This window comes from Mandrillus leucophaeus, unplaced genomic scaffold (assembly GCF_000951045.1).
Source record: "Mandrillus leucophaeus isolate KB7577 unplaced genomic scaffold, Mleu.le_1.0 Scaffold58, whole genome shotgun sequence".
NCBI lineage: Eukaryota > Metazoa > Chordata > Mammalia > Primates > Cercopithecidae > Mandrillus > Mandrillus leucophaeus.
In genome coordinates, this window is record NW_012106252.1 from 3,219,113 (window position 1) to 3,243,717 (window position 24,605).

Genomic DNA, 24,605 nt, shown 5'->3' on the forward strand with positions numbered 1-24,605 from the left:
AAAAAAAAAAAAAAAAAAAGCACAATGAGATACCACTTCATACCCACTAGGCTAGCTCTAATAAGAAAGACAGATAATAACAAGTACTGGCGAGGATGTGGAGAAATTTGAATCCTCATATATTGCTGGTAGGAATGTAAAATAGAATAGCTGTTTTGGAAAACAGTTTGGCAGTTCCTCAAAAGTTAAACACAGCGGTAGCATATGACCCAGCAATTCTACTCCTAGGTATCTACCCAAGAGATATGACAATGTAAGTCCACAAAAAGACTTACACATGAACATTCACAGCAGCGTTATTCCTAATAGTCAAAAAGTGGAACCAACCCAAAAGTCCATCAACTGATGAATAAATAAAATGTTGTATGTCCCTACAACGGAATATTATTCTGCCAAAAAAAAGAATGAAGTACTGATACTATGATATGGATATTCCTTGAAAACATTATGCCAGTTACAAAGACCATATATTGTAGGATTCCATTTATATGAAATGTCCAGGATAGGCACATTCATAGAGACAGAAAGCAGACTTGTGGTTACCAGGGGCTGGGGCGTGGATTTGAGGAAGATGAGAATTGACTGTTGCTGGTATGGGGGCTCTTTTTGGGGTGATGAAAATGTTCTAAAATTGATTGTGGTGGTAGTTTCACAATTCTGAATATACTAAAACCACTGAATGGGTAAATTTTATGGTATGTGAATTATATCTCAATAAAGCTGTTTTAAAAAGAAGAGGGAAGAAAGGAAAGAAACAGGGCCACAGAGACTCAAAATAAGGACTGTCCCTTTCCAACACCCCTTGCCACTCCCCAAGCTCAGGCTACAGTAGGTTCCAGGCTCTGAGCTCCGGACTCCAGCCTCAAACCTGGAGTCCAGGGGACAAACACATGGCCAGCATTTGGTTGAAGACCAGGCCAGGGAAGGGGGAGTTCCTGCCAAGGCCACTGTGGAAGTGGCCAGGACTTCTGGCCCAGCTGAGCCAGCCAGCCTGTGTGGACCTGAGGGAGAGAGGGCAGGAGGAGACAGGTACTGGGCTAGGGAGGGGAGGCTGCCCCAGGAGTAAAATCTGGACCTTGCTAATGACCACGAGTTTTACTGTTACTCATCATGACAACCATAGGGCCTCTCTCCTCACTCCTGAATAAAGACCCCCTTCCTACCCCAGGCCCCTGCCAATTCCCTCCTAGGCTGAGGCTGTCAGAGCTGATGTCAGAGGAACAGGGGCCCCACCCACTGGACCAGCTGCCGCCCTGGCCCCCTCCCAACTCCTGTGGGGCCCCACACAACGGGAACTGGAGCTGGGGGAGCTATGCAAGGGAAGAAGAGGCTGGCGGAACCTCATCAGTTCCTATAGTTGGACCCTCACACACAAATACACATACAAACGCATGCATGCAGGTCTACAGAAAACATCTGGGTGGCAAGAACATGCCTGCAGCCCCAGCCTGTGTGTGTGCAGGCATGCATGTGAGGAGAGGGAACCTGGAGATACCATCTCTCCACACCTGGGCTCTACCACACAGTGAACACAGCTCAGAAACTGCATGCATGGGCCCCAGCACACAGCTCCCCAAAGATACAACCACAGCCCCACAGTCTCCCAGACTGTATATTCTTCGGACCTCATACAGCCAGGGTGGCCCTTGTACCTGCTGCTTCTGCCAAAAGATGCTCTGAGGTCCTCCCTGTGGGCCCAGCCTATGCACCAGGTCCACAAACACTCAGGTGAATTCACAGCCACACAGAGGCCTGCCTCTCTCAAGGTGAGGCCCAAGGGGCAGCTAACCCAAAGTGAGGCCTCCATAACCCAGGCTGAGGCCCAGAATGCCATCCAGATCCCAGGCATCCGGACCCAGCCTTTGGGGATTGGGAGGTCAGTTCAGTCAGTCCAGCCTGGACCCTCTGGAACCCACCCTTGCTCCCAGAGAAGAGAAAACCACAGCCACATGAACTCTGCCCCTGAGGAGTTTGAAATTGAACCAAACTTCAATCCCCACTACCCCCACCTCACCCCTCAGCCCACCACCCACACACACTACAGGGCAAGGCTGGAAGGCCTCCCCAGACCCCTATCAGAGCCTCCAAAAAGCCTAACCCAGCTCTGCCTGCAAACTTCAGTGCAAATTTACTCAGCTCCCTGGGGAGGTCCTTGAGCTGCAGGACAGACTAAAGGTCACAGAAATGGGCCAAGGGCCAGACAGACCAGAGAACAGGGATGGGCAAGGGCAGGGATGACCAGGGTGGGCCTGAAAGGGCACAGGCTCTGCCTCAGAAGGTCCTTCAGGAGCTATGACCCTCAGAGAGACACCTGGGCCCCAGCCCCTGACACCCCAGCAGGGGAGAGGGCCTCGGCAGAGAATCGAAACCAGTACCAAAGAGAGGGAAAACAAACTACCCACATCCAACCTCCACCCTATGCCAGCCACCTCCACTGCCCACGGGCACCCTCCCCTGAAAGAGAGAAAACCACAGGCCCACACCTCCAATATACCGAGCCTAGCCTAAGCACAGCAGAAAAAGGAGTAGGGGGCTGGAGCACCTGCAACCAGCCCCACACCCCTGCCCACTGGGGCCGCTCTCACCCTCAGAAGGTGCCAGGATCCCTTCCCCAGCATCAGCGTGCCTAGCTGCCCACGCGTTACACCCCAGAGTCACACACCTAGAGAAAAAGGTGAGAGCTTTCTGAGCCACGAAGATGGGAGAAAGCACCAGAAGTCGGAAGGGTCAAATCTCAGCTCTGCCACTCTGGGTGACCTTACGCAAGTCTCTTAACCTCTCTAAGCAACTGTTTACTCGCCTGTGAACTGTCTACCTCAACAACAAGCTGTGCGATTTCAGACAGGAAGTCCTGGAAAGCACCCAGCCGAGAGCTTGGCACAGGGGAGGCCCGGGCAACTGGAGCCCTCCATCCCCACACTTCTTGCCACCACCTTGGTGCCCCTCAGCACTTGGCCTGCTGTCCCTTGCCTCACCCCACCCAGGACAACATCTGTTGACAGGGCCAGGAGGGAGAGTTACCCATTTCCCAGGGCCTGCTTCCCTCAGACGGATGAGAGGGATGTGGAGAAAGGGATATTCGGGGTGTGGGTGGAGGCCTGACCACAACCCTTTCCAAATTCCCTTCTTTCATTTCACAAACCAAAAAAGGGAAACCTTTGGATTTGAGGAGGGGAGAAGGGGAAGAGAAATATACCATTTCCTCCCCTATACTCAGGACAGAGAAGCAGGGGACCCCAAACCCAGCTGGGCCTGGCCCCAGCCTCCCTTCCTCATTCATTCTTTCTGTTCTCCAGGCTCCCCCGAAACAATGGTTCCCAAGAAATAGAGGTCAGGCAGTCTCAGAGGGGCTGAGAGAAGGGGAAAAGGATTGGGGAGCTTAAAAGAAGGGGAGACTGGGGGTTTCCTAAGCATTCTAGACAGTTAGTGAATCATATGCAAATGACACCCAGAGCTCAAGCTCAACTCGGGCAGGAGGGACTCCAGCCCTGGCAGAAACAAAGCCCTGCCGCCTTTGGACCCCTATCCCGCCAGGAGCTGGCCAAGCAGGCAGAACAGGGTAGATTCTAAACTAGAACCATTTACAAACTTTCCAGGAAAACACACTCCCATACATACAAAGCCACAACCTCTCCCCTCCCCAGCGCTTCTCATATCTGCAGACAGGGGTTGGGGAGCAGCGATGACTACTCGCCGCTTTTTCAAGGGTCTCCTCTGGCCAAGGCTCTCACCCCTCTCCTCCCTGGCAAGCCTACAATCCAGCCACTTGGGTCCTCTGTTTCCTGTCTGTTCACCAGGGTCTGGGCTGCAGGAAGCCCGGTTAGCCAAGCCTCATTATATTTTTTATTTTTTATTTTTTATTTATTTATGTATTTATTTTGAGATGGAGTCTCACTCTGTCACCCAAGCTGGAGTGCAATGGCACAATCTCGGCTCACTGCAACCTCTGCCTCCCTGGTTCAAGGGATTCTCCTGCCTTAGCCTCCCAAGTAGCTGGGATTACAGGCACCCGCCACCATGCCCAGCTAATTCTTGTATGTTTAGTAGAGACAGGGTTTCACCATGTTCGCCAGGTTGGTCTCAAACTCTTGACCTTGTGATCCGCCCACCTTGGCCTCCCAAAGTGCTGGGATTATAGGAGTGAGCCACCGTGCCCAGCCAGCCCAGCCTCATTTTAAAAGAGGCTACCCTAGGAGGGCTGGAGAAGGATCACCTGGGGGTGGCTGGGATAGCTGGAGGGTGCCTCTTCCCCACCAACCCCACAGAACCCCAGGCCAGCCTTGCTAGAGCTAGGACTGGTTTGAAAATCTGCCCTAGTTGGTGCAGGCCATAAGCATGTCCTCCTGGGAGTCAGCGGAAGGAAGAAGCCCAGTATCTCACTTCCGGGTGCTACCACTGCCCACTGCCTCAAGACACAGTGCCTTGTCCCAAAAGAATAGGTCCAATGTCTCCAGAGCTTGTACTCCACTCAGCCCAGGGTTATTCCCCAGCTACAGAGAGCTGCAGGACCCCACAGGCCATAATCTCACCAGTGACTGGATACCAGGCAGGAAGGGCGACTGGACAATCCAAGCTCGGGGCAGTCCAGGTTTTAGGAGGAGGAAGTGGGGGTCTCTGCTGGTCAGGGTAGTGTTCCCAACTCCTCCATCCCCAGGGGCCATACCCCAGATCCCCCGGGGGACATGCTCAGGACCTCTGAAGCCCAGGGTGTCTGAGACGTCCACCTAGAACCAGAACTGAAGCCTCCCTACTCCAAGCAGTGAGTAGGTGAAAGGGCAGGGGGTAATTCAGGCCTCAAGAAGAGGGACCCACCCACAGGGAAGGAAAAAAAATGGGAAGAGGAAGAGATGAGCCTACTGAGGCCACAGCCAGACCACAGAAATGTGTGGACCATACACAGGCAGCTCTGTCGGGTGAGGGACCAAAGGGGTACAGACAAAAGGGGACCCCCTAGCCTGGAAACCACCGACCTCACATCCAGCCTGGCACGGGGCTTTCCCCACCCTCACCTTGGCAGCTGTCCCCCTCACCACTACCTCCTCTCCACGGTACCAAGCAGGAAACACAGTACTCTCACAATGGGGGGACAGTTTACAGAGAAACAGGCAGGGCCAGGGTGGGCAGATCGCCTGCAGCAGCCCCCGCCCCTCCCCTCAGCTCAGCCCAACCCTGAAACTGCCATATTCTGAGTCCCAGGGCAAACTGCCAGCTGGACTAGATGGTACCAGCCCCCTCTCAGCATCCCACCCTGGGGACCCACGCTGTAGGGAATCCAGGAATACACCCCCCTAGTCCTGCCTCAGGATATCCTTTTGGCTCTGACCCCAGACCAGGCCTGAGTCAGACTGTGCCCTGCCCCATAGCCCCCCTCCGACCCATTGACCCCCCCCCAGCAACTTCCTACTCCACACCCGCCTACTCAAGTTGGGGCTAGAACTAGAGGGAATCTCTTCCCCTCTCCATCCCCAGCTGAACAGGGAAGCCCCCAGTGGGGTAGGGATAATAGGTCACAGAGCCCCATGGCCTTCCCTTAGAGAAGAGGGCCTGCCGGACAAGGGAGAAGCGGGTGCAGGCTGTGTGTGTAGGGGAAGGCATAGTCTGCAGAGCCCCCACCTCCCCAGCCCCCAAACACACGCAACCTGGGACCCTGCCCCAGAGACCCTTGACACTCCAGCCTGGAGTCCAGGAAGCCACAGAAACTCCCTGGGGAAGGTGGTTTCCATCAGAACACAGGATGGGAGCGGGCTCCAGAACTGTATATGAGGACAGATAGGGAGCACAGAGGTTTCCTGAATGGGCATCTCTATGAGCGAGAGGAACCCTGGCCAGAGTGGACAAGGGCTGCAAAATCAGTCAGACTCACAAAGTCACAGCCAGATGCGGTCACAGTCTCCCCAGCACTCAGTCTGAGTAGGTGGCAGTGACTCCTCCCCACAGACAGAAGTCTGGGGGGTCCTGGGGAATCTGGAGCATCAGAGACCACACACACTCAGCCTGAAAGGACCCCCCAGTCAAGTCCCCCAAGTACCCCCCTAGCCTAGCGGGGAAGGGTAGCTCCTTCCCCACAAGAACCAGGGCTAGTGCCCATGGCAGACATCACCATGGCAACCAACAACAAACATCCCAGGAACCACAGTGGGACAGGAAGTGACAGCCACGTGACAGGAAGACATTTTTTTTCTCAGTGTTGGGGGGTGATGAAGATTGTTTGCAGCCCCTGGGGAATCAGCTGTCCCCAGGTTTCTCCTACCTGGAGCTGGAGGGAAGGGGGACCACTAGGAAGGAGGCCAACCCCCCCTTCTCTGCACAGTGGATCACAGGACTGACAGGGCTCTCCCTCCTGCCTGCCACTCATGGGTTCCCCCCTTAACCCCCCTCTTTTCCACTTCCTGCCGTGACTGGAGATCAGAGAACTCCCCACCGCAGCTTCCCCTTCTCAAGTCTCGATTCCTGGGCTGAAGGTTTCACTGTGGGGTGAGGGACAGAGGGAAGGAGGGCTGAGGACCTGCAGTAGGACCCAGGGGACAGAGGCTCCGGGGAGAGGGCCAGGATAAAGCCACTCCAAGGTAGGTGTGTACACACAGACACACAGCGAGTGGGTCACAGTGACACCGCCTGCAGGGTACAATGACACATGGAGACTGCCTGACCTCAAGTAACTCTGGGGGGAGAGGGAACAGCCAGAGGACCCAGCCCCGGCGTGCCCCATTCTTGCCCTGTCCTGAGCCTCCACGTTCATCTCCGGCATCTACTGGCCTCCAGGCAAGCAAGGTCCCACTGTGCCCAGCCCCTGCCACCTCTCCCCTGCCGCCTCTTCCCTGCCACCTCTCCCCTGCCTTTTGTGCTGAGGAATCCCCCTCACTGCTCCAAGGTGCCTGCCCAGACGAGGGCACCTTGGCTGAAGGTAGGGGAATGGAACCTCCCTCCACCCCCCTCCCCTTCTCTGCAGATGTCCCAGACTATATTTAGCCCAAACCGGGCGGCCAGCCAGACCCAGACTCCCCACTGGCCCAGAGCTGAGCTCCCAGTTTTTAGGCAATTAAAACATTAACAGAGAACCACCCCCATCTACACACCCCCACACCCCCAGTCCTGCCAGGGCAGCACAGCTCTGAAAACTTGAAGGAAGGCAGCCCAGCTCTGCAGCCACAGATGGGGGTGGGGGTCATCGGGCAGGACAGGGGCATCATCCATAAGACCAGGTTGACACTTGGAGTGGCGAAGGGGAAGCCTTTCCTTGTTCCGGCAGAAGGGAAAGGCATATCCAGTTGGGGGGGTGGAGTTGCCTAGCTGCAGAAATTACACCTGTCATTCTGCAGCCCCCTCCCAGGCAAGCTCCAGTTATAGGGCTGGGGTTGGCAACAGGTGCGGGCCAGCCTGGCAGCAGCCTAATCCCCCCACTGGCTCCCCAGGCTGACAGTGGTGCCTAGAGGTCCAGCAGTGGCCCTTTGGGGCAGGATGTTAAGTAGGAGGAGGTGACACTGGCCAGAGGGGTGGGCAGCCCATGGCCCTTCCGTAAGAGCTGGCCCTCATGATGTGTGCTGGAGGGTCCAGGGAAGCCAGGGAAAACGTAGTTCCATAGCACCTATTTCATTTCCCCATGATGCCAGGTGGGCGGGCTAGAGTGTGGGAGGTCTGTCTGCCTGCCTCTTCCTCCTCCTCCTCCTCTCCAAATTCCAGGAACAGGCAAGGGAGGCTCCAGTTGTGGGGAGAGAGGGAGAGCAAGCAGGCGGTCCCAGCTAGGGGGGAGCGAGGGGAGGGCGGGACTGGAGCGGGAGGCAAGATCCAGACGAAGCAAGAGACACCCACACCCGAGACACCCACACCCGAGCCAGACTGGGGACAGACACACCAACGCTGACACATTCTCACACTAGGCCAGGTCCCCACATGCTGCCCACCCTGTGGGGACACCCAGACACCCTTAGCCAATTCTGCCAATTCTCAGAATACTCCCCGGACACACACGGAGATCCAGGCCCTGCCCCTCACCGCGCATCCCCCCCCAACAAACCGTGTGGGCTCCAGACAGCAGCCAGAGGGTGGAGAGGGGAGTAGAGGGAGGAAAGACAGCAGGCGTCAAAGAGAAAGTGCAGCCCTGGGAGCCGGGGTATCAGTTGCCATACTCCTTTCCCAAAACCCAGTAAGTCAAGACAACCCTGGTCATCTTGCCAGGGGCCCTGCCAGCTTCCCACACTCCCAAAACTACCAACACAAGATGGGGGTGGGTACTGAGCAAGCGGAGATTACCCCGCTTATTTGTCGTAGGGACAGGATTACCGTCCCCAGATGCCTATCACCCCAGATCCCAGGCAGTGCTCCCAAATATTAATAGACCCCACAGAGGCCAAAACATACCCACCCCTCCAGCCCAGCCTAAGTCCTATCCGGCTCATGCTTCCAAGAGGACTGGAAACTGGGCATTGGGGTTTGTATTTTGGGACAGGCCCCACCCTCACATCACACAGTTCTGAGGACCATCCCACCTGAGACTGGAGTCTGAGCAAGGAGTGGCCTGGGAGGAAAGGTCCCAGAGGGCAGAGTCAGCTTCCAAGACTAAATGGTTTAGGGGAAGGGGTGCTCATTAGCTGGGGTCTGGGTGAATGTCCCCAAAACAGAACTGAGGGGCCACTCCGACAATGTCCTCTCCCCCATACTTAGATGGGGTGGCAGGAACCACGTCATGGCACATGTGGGTGACTATGCCCAGCGGGGGAGGCACATGGGCGATCAGGATGGGGCTGCCCACAGCTGGCTTCCTGCCAGGCTGCCTCAAGGTTGGGAGTAGGAAGGGGACTAAAAAGGAGTCCCAGGGTGGCAGCTGGGGCATTTAGGGTCAGACTGAAGGGATAGAGATTTAGGGGCTATAGGAAGGAGGAGGTGGCCAGGATTAAGCCATTCCAAGCCCAGGATCTTCTCAGAACTGCCACTGCATCTGTGCCACCATTGTCAGTCTGATGGTGAAACCCCTGCAGTGACACCTCATGTACACTCACTCATACCCTCAAAATCCTTGCAAATCCAAGATCCTCAGCTCCCAAGAGGCTACTCCAGTCTGACCCTCCTGACCTCTCTTTCAGGATACCACATGGTCCAGACTCCCAGGCAGTACTGATGTCCCAGCTCCTCCTAGCATACCATCTTTCACAGCCACAAACTCCCAGACTCCACAACCACCCCCTCTTCTTCCTCCAGGAAGAAGCATCATACAACCAACTCCAAATATTTTTTCTCTTGTTCCTCCCCCCTAGCCTCATCTCCTCCCGCCCCTCCTCGGCCCCCTCCAGGGGAAGCCCCAAGGCTCCAAGCCACCCCCAGTCCAACCTGGGGCTTCCCCGGCACAGCCTCCTCATCGAGCCCTGTAGGAGAGTTTGGGGCCTGAGGTCCAATTTCCTAGCAAGACCTGGAAGGTCCTTACAGAACCACTTCCCCAAAACAATCTTGCCCTATGAAGACTGCAGACAGGGAAGGGTATAAGAGACATCCCAGAATGTCCTGGCCAGGAAAGTGAGGAGAGGGAGTGTCAAGGGCAGAAGTGATCCTTGGGGTAAGCAGCAGGGCGTGGGGAGTTGGGCGGTGTTCTCAGAAACAATCCTTTCCAAGAATATATACATACACATATGTGCACACAGCCATCAGACAGAAGGCAACCTGGTTACAGAAGACAGAGCTAGAGGGGGCAGGAGGTACCCTTCCAGGCCATCACATTGGGCATCCGATCCAAGACAGGATGGAGGGTGCGGAAGCATCTCCAAGGCTGGGGAGCTCTTCTGTCTGGTTTCCGGATTAGTTGGTCCCCATCCCCACCCTAACACATTGGAGGCCTGTCCTTCGCAAGGAGCAGCCTGACAATAGGGTAGTGCCCAGAGAGAAGATGAGGGGACATAGCCAAGCTCATATCCCAGCCGCCCCCCCAACCCCACAACAGGCTCACACACACATCTGGCCAGCAGCTTCCAAGCCTCGTGGGTGGCACCAGGTCCCAGACACCCTCAGCAGAGCAAAGTCCACCAGTCTATTCCGTCTTTCCCTCACCCCAAAAAGCTCCCACACCCCATGGTGGTACAAGACCCAGGAACACCCCTACATACATACTGCACTGGCTCCTGCACCCAATTCTGAGTGAGTTCCCCTCACTCCACGGGGGACACCAGCTGAGCGGGCCCCGCCCCCGGCCGGCTCCCTCTGGTGGGAGTGGGCCCCCTGGCTGATTCTCCCCAAACCACAGGGCAGCTCAGATAACAGGAGGGAAAAAGAGAGGGGGCTAGTCCGTTGAGCATCCGATCTCTCCCCAAACAGGTTTGAAAGCCTTTTTGTTTTGCTTGTTTTTAAAGAGAAAAAGAGAGAACAGGAGTTCCCAGCGGTGGTTCTGCAACATCTCGAGCGCGGGGGACACGCGCAGCAGACGGCCACAGACGCCTCAAGGCTGGGCGCGAAGACACGGCGCAGGCAGACGCACAGACGGGGCTCCCCCACCCTGGACACGGCGGCGGCAAGTTGGGAAGCCCAGGAAACCCCGGGTTCCGTCGGAAGCCTCCCGGCACCCAGTCCCCTCCCGCAGCGCCAATCTGGGGCAGGACATGGGGCCCCGACGCCTGTGGGAACCAGGGGCTCCCCAAAATCCCCGGGGGAGGAGTTACCTCGCAGCCGGGGACGCAACCCGTTCGGGGTGCCCGCGAGCACAGCGTCTGCCCTAACCTGGCGCCCTGGTGCTGCTCGGCATCAGGGTGCGGGGTCCCGGGAGAGGAGCCGTCCGGGGGGCCGCGGCTCAGGGGCGCGGGGCGACGGCAGCGGCCATAGCGAGTCACGTGCGGAGGCTGAAACTTTACCCGGAGCCCCAGACTGAAGGGGCGGAGGGTACGGAGCAGAGGTTGGGGGGAGGCCCTCTCCCTCAGGCCCGCCCCTGCCCGCCCACCGACCAATCATCAGTCAGGGGCGGATCTACAGACTCACGCCCGCCCCCGCCTCTCCTTAATAGACCCCGAGAAGGGCGAGTCTTAAAGGAGCCGCTCCTAGCTGAAGACTAGACCGTGGGAATCCGGGAGAACCCCTCCCTCAGACCCAGAACCGAAGATTCAGAGCGACAGGGGGGGTGAGGTTCTGCGGAAAGAATGAAAATAGCGCTCGGTGGAGAAGACCGCAGCGTGTGGTATCCTACATTCCTTTCCCCCCAACCACACACACACCCACACCTAAACCCGAGAAGTGAGGCGGCGGCGTAACATGGAAGTGAGTGCGGTGACTCCTGCCCTAGCTGTCAAGCCCTTGAATCCTATAATTATAATCCTCTTCTAGGGACCAGCTGGAACTGAGAGCTGTGTGACCTTGACCAAGTCACTTCCCTTCCCTGGATCTTAAGTATCTCAGCTGCAAGAAGTAAAAAAATAGAGTCCAGGAGTAGATCTCCCGCAAGTACATCTCTTCTTTCCCCAAACACCTTTCCAGCTCCAGTGGGTCCTAGGAACTCTGGCTCAACCCAACCCCCCAACCCCCTTAAAGTACTCTTCTCAAAGGGCAAGACTTTTGGATCTTCCAGTAGGGGCGCCCAGGAGCACCCCTCCGTGCTCAAAGACTCAGACTCAAGCTTCTCTCTCCCGAACAAGTCTGGAGAAGCCAGTAAAGCTCTTGTTCATATTCCAACTGGACAGGATCTGAATCACCCTCCATCTGAGAGACCCCAGTCCCCAACACAGTCATGACCCCGCTCCCAGCCTGCTGCTCTGTTTGGGAGGATCCTGTCCCCATCGCTAGCAGTCCACTGGCGAGCTTAGGGGGAAGCAGAATCGCTTAGGGAATACTCCCCTCTCGCCCTGTTCCCAGGCAGAGAAGTGGCCACGAGTGCCCCCACAGAACTTCCCACTGGAAGGGGAAGTGCTGCACTCCCAGGCCTCCAGCCCAGTGAGGAGACTCTCAGCCTGACCCGGTGGCAGAGCTCTCAGACCCACTGGTCCGACGGCGGCCGCCGCTTTACAGAGGAAAGAGAGGCCAAGAGCAGGCACTGGGTTTTGTCTACGGTCGCACCACTTGCAGAGCCGGGTCTAGAACTGAAGTATCTGATTGTCCCTGGCTTTAGCCCAAGAGCCGTGGTAAGGTAGGACAAGCCAGGATGGCGGGACGCTCTGCCCTGAGGGCCGGCGCACGGGAAACTGCCCCAGCAGTGCTGGGCCGCGCTTCCCCAGGCCCCTTCCCGCCCGCTGGGCCGGAGCTGTCTCCCGCTCCCGTCTGGATTTCCGTCTGCCGGTGCGAACCTCCCGCCCAGCCCCTCCCGCCCTGTCCTGTCCAGATTCATCCGCAAACATGCGCTCAGCCGGCAGGAATGCGCCAATGGCTCCCAGATGTGGACGCCACCGCTTAACCCCTTACCCCCCAGCCGCGCTCCCCCAAGGGCCTTCCAGCCTGAGCCCCGACAACAGCAGGGAGCTCTGCCCAGGTGAGAACCAGCCCAGGACTGGAGTCAGCGCCAGCCCACCCCCAGTGCCCACAGGCATCTCCCAACCTAGATCCTACCGGTCTTCCTTCCTTGAGGCTAGAGGGGAAGGCTCATGGACACAAGAATGCAAGCATGCATGCACACAGCTACACTGCCTCCCAAATGGGACGACCTTCAGTTACACCTGCCATCATAGGGTCAGGCATCCTGGTACAAATGCATTTCCACGTGCACATTCAGGGCAGGGATGTGTACACCCCCGACGCATGTATGCACATCCACGCATGAACAAGTACATTCAAACACATTTGTGCACAGACAAGGGCATGAAGCAGAGGGTGGGGCACACTTCTACACAGGCACAGAAGTAGCCCCATGTGTGGATGAGAGAACAAATTCATACACACAAACCCACCCCCCGCAGGGGTCAGACACTCAAACAAGACCAGCACCCATGTGTACAAACACACAGCATGCACATCTTTGGGGCATTTCCTTCCTGCCCAGGGCAACAAGTACCACCGGTCCAAGGCCCAGCCCTACTCAAGCTTGACTGCAGAAGGCAGGAGAGGTCCCCAGGTGGGGGATCAGGAGTCTTCAATCTGCAGCAGCAGCTGAACTCCAGCTGTGCTGGGCTCATAACAGGGCTTCCACCACCCCCTCCCACCAGGGACCCTGATGCAGGAGGAGAGAAGGGTACCCAGGGAGCAGCAGGAAACTAGCAGAGAGAGAAAAGCCACATGCTCAGGGGCGCCTCACTCTTTAGAAAGGACACTCCTTGGGGCCTACTATTTCCCTGCACACAGGAGATAGGCTGGGGGAGGAGCCTGAGCCACTGGTTTCCCAAGAAAAGGATCCCTCTTCAAACTAGAGGAAGTGAAGGAAGAGAGTCTGGACAGGTACCAAGGCCAGTGGCAGTTCTCAGTAGTCAAAAAAGATAAAATATAGCTCTGAGACACCCTAGGAGGGCCCACACTTCTAGTACAACAAGGCGGTCCTCTCACAGCCTGTGGAAACTCCTGAAGAACAGCAATAAGTGATAGTCCGAAGAGAGGATGAGAAGCAATTGGCCCTCCAAGACCACCAGGATGGTGCAGGAGTTTGTTGGAACCAGCTCCAGCTGACTCCTCTTCCCCTCCCAAGCCTCCTAGCTCATCCCAAAAGCAGCTCCTCCCACAAGTACCTTAATAGTCCCACTCCATTTGATTCTCACAGTCCTGAAGGGGCAGGCTCCTGTTGCCATTGTACAGATGAGAAAACTGAGGCTCAAAAAGAAAATTGCCTTCCTCAAGGTCATACAGCTTGTCAATAGCAGGGCTGGGATTCAAACCCAGGCCAGGTATGGTGGCTCACACCTTTAATCCTAGCACTTTGGGAGGCCAAGATGGGACAGTTGCTTGAGTCCAGGAGTTCAAGACCTGTCTGGGCAACATAGCAAGACCCTGTCTCTTTTTTGTTAAAAAAAATATATACATATATCCCAATCAATGTTCCCTCCTCAACTCTCCCCTCCCCTACTTACTCCAAATCAAACATCTATCACTCCACTCTGTGCCCTGCTACCTCTTCCTTCACCCCTCAATGGATCACAAGGGAGAAGCGCCATCCTTGCCTGGCTCTGCAGGTTTATGGGTGGGGCTGGGACATGCCAGAGGGAGATCGGAGAAGACACTGGGGGCAGCACACATAGCCCTCCACCTCCACCAAAAGCGTGGTGCCCACCTGCCTAGCAGGCATGGCTGGGTGACTCAGCTGCATCCGGGGGAGATGCCAGGGCAGTGACTCACCTACCGAGAAGAGCTGAGCCTGGCATCTTGCCAGCCCCAGGACAGAAGTGACTTAGTCACCACCGACACTGTGATGCCCAGCAGGCACGGCCCAAGGATTGGAGACAGGGGCAGACTGTCCCTCCATGGTTACATGCGCCCCCTGGTGAAGAATGGGCCTCAGCATTTTGGGGCCAGCAATGTCTGTGCCAGCCCCTGCCCCCTCACCACTGCCCACCCCCACCACACCAGGCCCTGCTCCAGTGCCAACAAGTTTTGTGAGACCCCTGGGCTGCCCTGCCCCCACTGCAGCCTGCCCATCACTCACCACCCACTCTCCCACCTGCCCCACCTCCTCCTGCCACCCAAGTTGTACCCAGGCTGTGAGTCTCCTTTAACATGTCCTGGCAGCACTCCCTGCCCCCACAGCCCCTCTCACCCTCTCCCCCCATACACACATGCACTCATACACACTTCTGCCAGCCTTGTTTCTGCCAGCAGCTGCTGAAGTTGTTGAGCAGGAGGGAAATTGGGAGGGTGGGGTGCAGGGATTGAGTTACCAGAGCTGATGGGGTGGGCTGTCACCCAATCCCTTCCCCAGCTAGTCCCCACCCCCACCCCACCCCTCTACCCACAGTCTCCCTCACCCACCTGCCTCCCTCCCCACCTCTCGCTGGCAGCCTACTGCCCTTTAAGCCCCTCCACCTAAGCTAGAAAATAAATGTTCAAGAGTATTTGTCATGCTAAGACCAGCCCAGTATATGAGAGAGAGAGAATGAGACAGAGACGAACAGAAAGAGTAATTCCTGTGCTCAGTGCTCTGGCTACAACCACTAAATATGTGTATGTTGAGCCAGAAGGGGGCTGAGCAACTCCACAAGTCCCAGAAGAGTTGGTGGGGCCCAAGGGGAGTTGACAGGCTAAACAGCCTCAATCCATTTGCACTATTGATTTCTCACACACCGCAGTAGGCCTGATGGGGGGCATGATAAATCAGCCCCCCAGAGACACAGAAACTGAGTGGAGAGAAGGGGAGGGGCTCCTACAATACAAATGGTGGTGCACCATGACCTGCTTGGTGCATTGGGGGTGGGCAGCAGAGGAATAGGAGATGTTGAGTGGCATGAGGCAGGGTAGGGGAGAGGGAGAGGGTGTAAGGCCTGTCTGGAACACCTCCTTCCAGCTGGGTCTGAACTAATTTGAAGGAAGAACGTGGGGGACAGATGCACCATGTGTGGCTACACAGGCAGGGCCTTGAACAACCCCAGGGGGTGCTATTCACATCATAATCTATGGAATGCTTCCCCCTGCAGCTGTGCAACATGGTGGCCCTTGGGGAGAGCCTAAGGCAGAAGACAGAAAGCAGACTGAATTCTGAGGGACCACAATTCTCCACTAAGTTTTCTCCCTATATACACCTCAACTTGCCCCAACTTTCCCTGCCTCCAGGCCTCAGAGGGGGCCCCCTTCTGACTAGTGATCAGAAGCCAGTAGTAATCTTCCCACTCCTCAACTCTGCTCCCTTTTTTTGTTGGGGAGATTGGCAAACAGCCACCATGACCCACAGGTCCTGGGCAGGGTAGGAAGAGGGCTCACAAAGGGCTCTAGGAAGTCTGGACGTCCCTTCTGTAAGGTGTCTCCTAGCCCCACAGCTCACCAGCCTGTGAGCCTGCTGGAGCCTGTCCAGTACCTCCATTCACACCAGTGGCCACAGGCCACCCAAACAAACCCAACTCTGACCTCCTTTCAGCCTGGACACAGACTCTCTCCACATGGAGACTTATAAACAAACCAAGCTGGGATTTACAGAGACCCTGCACAAACAAGCAGAGGGGAAAATGGACCAGGTGTGCCTGGCTCATGGTCCTCCTTGCTGCAGTAGGGGAAGGAAGCACACTGAGGTGTAGTGAGGAACCATGACAACAGAAAAATGGTGCAAAGGGAGGGCCTGGGTTCAGGTCTCAACACAGCCAGTGACTGACTGAGTGTCCTCTCTAGGCCTCAGTTTCCTTCTCTGAAAGGGGAAGGGATTGCCTAGGTAGCCCCTAAAACCTCTTCCAGCTCTGAGTCCAGTTGGATAAAGAAAGCCCTGAAGGGTGCCAGGACTCTTCCACCCACTCCAGCCCAGCCCGGCCCATCTACCTGGGTCAGGTCCCTCTGGGTAAGGTCTTGCCCCTGCTCCTCATGCCTCCTTGCTCTGTCTTCTGCCCCTCTGGCCCTTCCTCACACCTCTGCCTGCCTGCTTACCCTCACCTTGGCAAGCCCCTCTGCCTGCCCCGTGCTGCTCTGCACGTCCCTCCTGCCAGGGGACTGACCAACTAAAAATAGTCCCTGCAGCCTTTCTCGCCCACAGCTGCCCAAAGAGCAGGAAACGAGGGGGGCAGGGAGGCCCATGCCCTGCCTTCCCCCAACTAACTCCCAGGTCAGAATCTTGTCCAGCACTCCAGCCCGGGGCTAGTGCCAACTTGGCCATCCTGGGGGCATCCCACACCCCTTCCCTAGGGGGAGGCCTGCCCATAAGTGCCTGCAATCACAGAGCTGCCCCTACCCTGTGGGAGGAGGAGAAAGGAGGCAAGCGGTCTAGAGGGAAACCTTCCCAATTTCTGACAAATCAGTGCCAACCACATTGTGGGCACCCAGAGGGCAGGGTCTGGCTCTACTGACTGGTCTTTTGAGGGCAGGAAGAATTGGCGTGGGGAAGTTTGTGACAGTTTCCTTCATCCTGGCCCAACTGGAGGGAAGACAAAATAGTGCCCCAGCCTCAATTATGTTAGTCCCTTGCTCCCCAAAACCAGGGATTTCGATAGCCACCCCCAGATATCATGGGGAAAACAAGCTAAAAAATGAGAGCAGGAGATGTAGGCTTCTGTAAAGACAGAAGCCTGGAGGCAAGAATAGGCCATGCCTGCCAGGCTGGGCATGTGCTGCCCTCAAGCTGAGTCAGAGGCTAGGAGGGAGAAGCTGGGGTGCTACAGTGCCAGAGGCTACTGTGCCCCCACCCCTGTCCCACCTGGGATTCCTGACACCTCCCAGCCCTAGGGGAAGGCCCTCCCCACACAGAAGGAAGGAAACCAGCTAAGCGACTCTCTGGAGCCCTGCAGGGGAGCCCTGCACCACAGGCGGGCGGGAAACCCAGGAGTCCTGGCGCCTAGCCCAGAGAGAGTGAAATACCTTGGAGGGGAGGAAACAGCCCAGATTGAGGCAGACATGTGGCACCCCAGAAGCTCCCAGATGTGACCCACAAGGAGGTACTGGCCAAAGGGTCTAGAGGAGGCAAAGTGAACACATTTCTGAACAAGAAGAGAGAAGAAAGTGGGGCTATGGGAATGGGGTGGCGGGGGTCAGCCTGGCTCATCGCTGTCCTTTCCTCCTTGTCAGAGTCAGAGACACTGACATTAAGGTCATCAAATATCAACCAGGTCCTCAGGACCTTGGTGTGTTTCCTTCTCTCCTAGTCTCCAGACCTCAGCCTGTTCATTCCTGAGCTTCCTCTGGCACCCCTTCCTTGGGGCCAAGCCAAGTAAGAAATCAGCAGGCCCAAGGTGGTGCTCGGGAGGCCGGGGCAGTGCCAGGGGCAGTCCTCATACCATCCTCCCACTGGCTTCCCTCCCGCCTGCTCTTAGCCGCCACACATATCTCAGCTGTCGAATCCGATTAGGGCTCCTGCCCAGTGAGCCGGACAAGGAGGCCACTGGGCAGGGGAGAGAGAGACAAGGACGCCAAGCAGGGATGGCAGAAGGAAGGTGGAGACATGGCTCAGGGGAGCAAGTATGGGGCCCCAGAGGAAGAAATGCCTGGTGGAGAGATCTGTACTCTGTGACCACAGGTGCTCTGGCAACAGCTACAACCTGCATTAGGGGAATTCTGCAGTACCCAGGGCAATAGCCCTGCCTGGTTCCTCCATCCCCCAGATGGGCAAAGGATGGGGGAAGAAAACTAAAGGCAGAGAGATTGACCTAGATTTAGGAAGAGGATTCCATCCTAGATCCCCCCAGCCATTACTACCGTTTGCAGTGAGCTTTATGATACATTCTCTGTATGGTATTGGTGGCAATGTCCCTGCTTGCTACTGATAGCCATTTTTACAAATGAAGAAACTGAGGCTTAGCAAAGGGGAAGACATATATAAACACACATAGTTAAGTAACCAGGCTAAGTCTCCAGTTCAGTCCTCTGATTCCCAGTCCACTGCTCGCAGTCAGAATCTCTACTTTCCTTCTTAGATCAAGACCAGAGGGAAGTGTGAAGCCACTCCATTATCCACCATGTCCTCCAAAACCAACCTTTAGGGGACCCAGGGAGTCATGGAAGAATGCAGAGCACACCCCACACCTAGACAGAGCTACCAGATGGGGACATGCCACCCACTCCTACCACACACTGAGAGCTAGAGGAGTTCCCTCAGTGTGACCAGTCTCTTCTATCACCCCCTCCCCAGTCTACTACCCCCAGAAGCAAGATACACACTCACACATGGTAACTCATACAAGATGTACACCCTTCCTGTAAACCCACCAAACCAGAATGACATGCCCTAGATCTTCAGAGAGCAGGGCCTGTCTGCCCACCACAGGAGAGAAAAATAAGCCACTGTAAACAGTAGGTGCCATCTAGCCCTCTCCCAGAGAGCCTGTAGTGGGGCAGAAGCTTGGGGACCTCGTAGCTCTAGAGAAACACCAGGAGCCTGAGATTCTGAAAGCCAAGGAGCTCAGGAAGCTGGCAAGGCTGGGTGACCTCCTCAATCTGGTCTACACTCCCTTCCCTAGCCATCTGGACTGAGCCTGTTCTGGCCTGGGCCACACTCTGGTATCCCTCCCCTTCAATGCATGCAGCCACCTCTATCCAAAGCTTCTAGCTCTTACAACCACATTGTCTCTACACACACACACACACACACACACACACACACACACACACACGGGTGGGGTGGGGGCTTCTGCAGCAGGTGTTGAGATGTTGACAGCGATGGGGGCTCTAAGCTGAAAGAACTTTCCTAGAGGAAAAGGTCACCAAAATGCTCACAACCTCCACTACCCTCCAGCAAAGCCTTTAGCCACCCAAGTGTGAGATGAACCTGGAAGGGGACATTAGTTCCCCTACAAGGTGAGTAGGTAGTGGGGGCAAAGTCCTGAGTTCTTTGGGCGAGGAAGCAAGAAAGAAATCCCTCGGGGAAAGCTCAGGTCTCTCTCTGGCTCTCTCCTCTGTTACCCCAGCACTTGCCAATTCTCCAGTCTAGGTGAGGTGGGGGAAGGGGTATTAGGCAATACTGCAAAGGAGGGTGCAAGGGCGTGGGGCCTGAGCAGACCTTCCCCCTACTCCCCACTCTTAGCTAGAGACCGGGAACTGCCTCGGGAGAAACGCAGGAAGGGTACTGGAGGGTGCAGGGGGCTCTGAGCTTTCAGACACCCCACTGTTCCCAGGCTCCCACCTCCCAGGACTACAGTGAGCGACGGGAGAGGAGGGATGGGGAAAGCCAGAACTGGCGAGAGGGAAACGGCTAGATCAGAAGCAGAGGCCAGGGTCAAAGGCGGCCAAAGAAGAATTGGGAAGGGGTGTGCATGGTCCTACCTGCTCAGGTGTGTGCTGGCAGGGGGGCGATGGGGTTCCCAGGAGAACCGGGGAAGCCCTCTCAGCTCGATTCAGGATTCCCCCCTGCTTCTGGGTTAGGCTGCTGCAAGAGGCACGGGTTCCCGTTGGGTCCTAAAGCCCACTCGTCAAGCAGAAGGCTCTCCCCGCCCTCTTCCACTGGGTCAGCCGGCACAGAGCGGAGGACTGATTGGGAAGAAATAACCCACTGGAAGAAAGATGGGCGTCTGGTCGTCGGCTGGGGACAGGAACAGTTCCCTGTCTCAAATACACAGCATATGGACAACTTGAGGATAGGATGGCATGAAACAGGAGAAAATAGACATTTCTTTCTGCCTGCCCTGAACAGATGGATTTAGGTTTTGGTGCTGGAGCTGGGGTTAAGATCTCTTTCCCTGCTACTCCTGCTAAGGCATTCGGCTAGAGGTTTTGGGAAGGGAGCATTCATTTGGTTGGGCGCTCACTTTTGTCCTCTTCCTCATGGACTGCAGGAGTCCCTTCATCCCTCCTAGTTATTCCCAAGTGCCTAGGAGGCCATCCAGGGGGGAAAAAAACAGATTTTCAGCATGTAAAAAGTGCAGGGTCACTTAGATGGCAGCTGGAAACAGGGGGGAAAAGGTAGGACCAATGTATGTGTACCTGGGAATGTGTGGGGTCTGCAAATGTACATATATAGGCAAGAGTATAAACAGGTGGGGTTAGGGAAGGAGAAAAAAACAAAAAAGGACTTTGGGTTACATCTATTACTGGAAATGGTGACTGGCAGTGGAAGAACAGGATGCAGAATCTAGAGGTCAACTAGTGCCCCTACCTAGCCCTTAGTAATGTCCCGAATCTTTATGACCAGAATAAACAAGTTAAAGAGAGAATATTTTCCTAGATACCATTTAGGATAAATCTAGGGGCAGAGGGACTTCAATACAACAGATCAACTTCAAGGTCAGTGATTCGGTTTAGTATAGCCAGTCTTCTCAGTAGCTCAAAAGGGAGAATTCAGGTTTGGTGGGCTACATGGGCAAGAGAAAGGTGGATAAGAATTCTGAAGTTGTGGATTGAGAACATTTTGCAAGGAGAGTTGCACATATCTCTAGCAGCAGAGCAGGGAAAATGTCATGAGGGGAAGGGCCAGAGGAAGTCAGGGACAGACTTGAGGGGAGAGGGCATGGCCTTTGCCTAGAAGGGGAGAAGACACCAGCAATGCCTCCACCTCTTTCTGTCTTGCAGGAAGAACTGAGTAAAGGAGCTGGACTAAGGATGGAAGGCCCCAGGGTGAAGTCCATGGGGTGAGTTTAGGTCAAGCCTTTCACCCTAATGTGCCTCAGTTCTCTCCCAGCTGTTAAACAGGGCTCTCCGTTCTTCCCAGGCAGTTAATGAGTGTTTACAAAAGGGTTTGGAGATCCTCAGATCTCAGCTGGGCCACCACTACAGTTATAAAGTTCAATAAGAGCTGAGTGTTATTTGGGGAGGAGAGGAGTAGGGGAAGAAGAAAACAGACTACTCTCTTACAGACTAAGGATAAAACTAAGCTCAGAGAGACGCACAAGCCTAGCTGCCACAGGATATCCTTGTGCCCATGGATGGAGGTCACCCCACCCCCCATCAACCACCACCAAAGGCCGGCCTCCAGCTAGTTGTAGGCAGAACCCAGACTAGCAGCTGGTCTTCATTAACTCCAGCTTTTTCACCCCCCACTGTGAACCCACAGCTTCTACAGGCCTAGGCTAGAGGGGGCTGCCCTAGCCCGACCTTGCAGCTGACACTGGGGTGGGGGCCACTGCACCAAAGGCCAAGTTACCAGCTGAAAAGAAAGTTGAAGCAAGAGTCCTTTTTCCCATTGGGAGCAAGAAGAAAGCAGTGTGGGGGTGAGAGGGTGGAGGTGGGGGAATTTAGGGCAAACAGCAGGCAGTGAAGTCAGCTGGATTGAGGCCCAGAAACCCCCACACCCTGGGGCCAAGTCTTACTCTAGCTTTGCTTTCAGCTTAAGTCTTGGCGAGGCCCCAAACTAGGGAAGGCCCTGGTTGCCCCTTTCCGCCGCCCTACCCCCACCCTTATTAAATACACATTTTATCTCTCAGCATCTTCATTATCTTAACTGAAGGAGACAAGCAGTGGATGGCGGCAGCAGAGAGCGTCAGGAGAGGGGGGGCGGTGCGGGGAGCAGGCGCACCCTTGTTATAAAGTGCTGATCTAGCTCTTTCAGGCAGTGTGGGAAACAGAGGAGGGATCAAAGGGAGTGAGGCTGATTCAGAACTCAATTAGAGCTTTTTAAAAAACGAAGCTGGCTCTCTCCTTTCGTCAGTCTTCAGCCTTTACCCAAGCCCCTTGCACCCAATTAACTTCCACTGCCAGTGCCTTGGGGCTGGGGTTGAAAATCAAGGGGAGGCCAGAGGGCACACCTTCTCCCCTTACAGAACACACTGCTTCTAAGAGGAAGACCTGCACTGTTTGTAGCTTAAGAGAAGGTATCTTAGAAGGTACCTTATCTTTTCAGGAGGAACCTGAGATCACAACTTTCCCCAAGTTAAAAAGTGGGATATCAGGCAGGGCGCAGTGGCTCACGCCTGTAATCCCAACACTTTGGGAGGCCAAGACAGGCGGATCACAAGGTCAGGAGATCGAGACCATCCTGGCTAACACGGTGAAACCCCGTCTCTACTAAAAATACAAAAAATTAGCCGGGCGTGGTGGCGGGCACCTGTAGTCCCAGCTACTCGGGAGGCTGAGGCAGGAGAATGGCGTGAACCCGGGAGGCGGAGCTTGCAGTGAGCCGAGATCGCACCAGTGTACTCCAGCCTGGGCGACAGAGCGAGACTCCGTCTCAAAAAAAAAAAAGTGGGACATCAAAGATGGGCTTCTCCCTAAACCCTTGCCTAGAGACCCAACTTCTAGCCAATCTAGCCACACTGCGTAACATCCGGACAGGCAGCCCTCTTGCCAGCCTGTAGGTGAGACTCTTCCCCGCACAGCCAAAGCGTCCCACCAGCAACATGGAAGTTGCCTCAAGCAAAATGCCACTACATCAGAGGGAGTGATTGGAATGCATCTGTGAGGCTAATGCTCCAAAACTGTGCCAAGACACATTTTCTAAGACAGAGCACCCTTCTTATGCAGAGGCCTGCTCCACCTTTGTGCAAAAGTACCAACATTTACCTTCACCTTGGAACTGTTCTCACCATGGAGGAAAAGGCAGCATCTTATTTGGTTAATTTATCTGTTCAGCAACTATTGAGTACCTACCAGGTATTAGGCACTACGCTAATTGCTAGGGACAGATACAAATGTAAATAAAATTTCAATCTTGGCTCTCTTTTGTTCTCCCTCAGCAGTCAAGGTTAACACCTCTCAAGATATTTAAAAAATATATAACCAGCCAGGCATGGTGGCTCAAGCCTGTAATCCCAGCACTTTGGGAGGCCGAGGCGGGCGGATCACGAGGTCAGGAGATCGAGATCATCCTGGTTAACACAGTGAAGCCCCGTCTCTACTAAAAATACAGAAAAAATTAGCCGGGCGTGGTGGTGGGCACCTGTAGTCCCAGCTACTCAGGAGGCTGAGGCAGGAGAATGGCGTGAACCTGGGAGGTGGAGCTTTCAGTGAGCAGAGATCGCACCACTGCTCCAGCCTGGGTGACAGAGCGAGACTCAGTCTTACAAAAAAAAAAATATATATATATATATATAAAACCGAAGTCACAAAGTCACATCTTATTCCCAACTTCTCATTCTTATTGGTGTATCTGCTTTCTGTCTTTTACTTTTAGAGACAGGGTCTCACTCTGTCACCCAGGCTGTAATGCAGTGGTGTGATCACAGCCCATGCCGAGTTGAACTCCTGGGCTCAAAGCATCCTCCCACCTCAGCTTCCCGAGTAGCTAGGACTACAGGTGCATGCCACCATGCCCAGCTAATTTTTAAGATTTTTTTGGTAGAGAAGGGTAAGGGGGGGTCTCACTATGTGGCCCAAGCTGGTCTCAAGCTCCTGACTTCAAGTAATCCTCCCGCTGCTGCCTCCTCCCAAAGTGTTGGCATTACAGGCATGAGCCACCACACCTGGCCTGATGTATATTCAAAGGGACACTTAGTAAAGATAGGGAGGAATGCAAACGGGGGGCTCAGAGAGAATAAGGCTCTGCCAACTTTTTGATCCCTGGGTAGATTGGACTTCACACATTATTTTTTGACAGTCTTACTCTGTCACCAGGCTGGAGTACAGTGGCATGATCTCATCTCACTGCAATCTCCACCTCCCAGGCTCAAGCAATTCTCCTGCCTCAGTCTCCCGAGTAGCTGTGATTATAGGTGTGTACCACGGTGCCAGGTGAATTTTTGTACTTCTAGTAAAGACAGGGTTTCGCCATGTTGGCCAGGCTGGTCTTGAACTCCTGACCCTCAAGTGATCCGCCTGCCTTGGCCCCACAAAGTGCTGGGATTACAGGCATGAGCCACCGCACCCGGCATTTTTTTTTTTTCTGAGACAGTCTCACTCTGTCGCCCAAGCTGGAGTGCAATGGTGCTATCTCGGCTCACTGCAACCTCTGCCTCCCGGGTTGTAGTCATTCTCCTGCCTCAGCCTTCCAGTAGCTGGAATGACAGGAACACGCCACCATGCCTGGCTACTTTATTTTAGTAGAGACAGGGTTTCGCCATGTTGGCCAGATTGGTCTCAAACTCCTGACCTCAGATGATCCACCTGCCTCGGCCTCCCAAAGTACTGGGATTACAGGCGTGAGCCACCACGCCCAGCCTGGACCTCACACATTCTTGCAGAGTTAGCTAGCCACAAGCAAGTCTCCATTGAGCCAGAAATGTCTGTGACAGCTCTGG

General features: G+C 55.1%; 1 protein-coding gene across 3 annotated transcripts in view; it reads right to left on the reverse strand.

Moving 5' to 3' along the window:
* Positions 1–19,880, reverse strand: part of RARA (retinoic acid receptor, alpha) — a 49,075-nt gene extending 29,195 nt beyond the window's left edge. For 2 of the 3 annotated variants that reach the window (XM_011998948.1, XM_011998945.1), the window contains exon 1: positions 10,641–10,868. The gene's annotated coding sequence lies outside the window, so the exon portion shown is untranslated. Of the gene's footprint in view, positions 1–10,640; positions 10,869–19,764 lie in introns of those variants that run through there. The other variant, XM_011998946.1, reaches the window with a different exon arrangement.
* Positions 19,881–24,605: the final 4,725 nt, after the last annotated feature.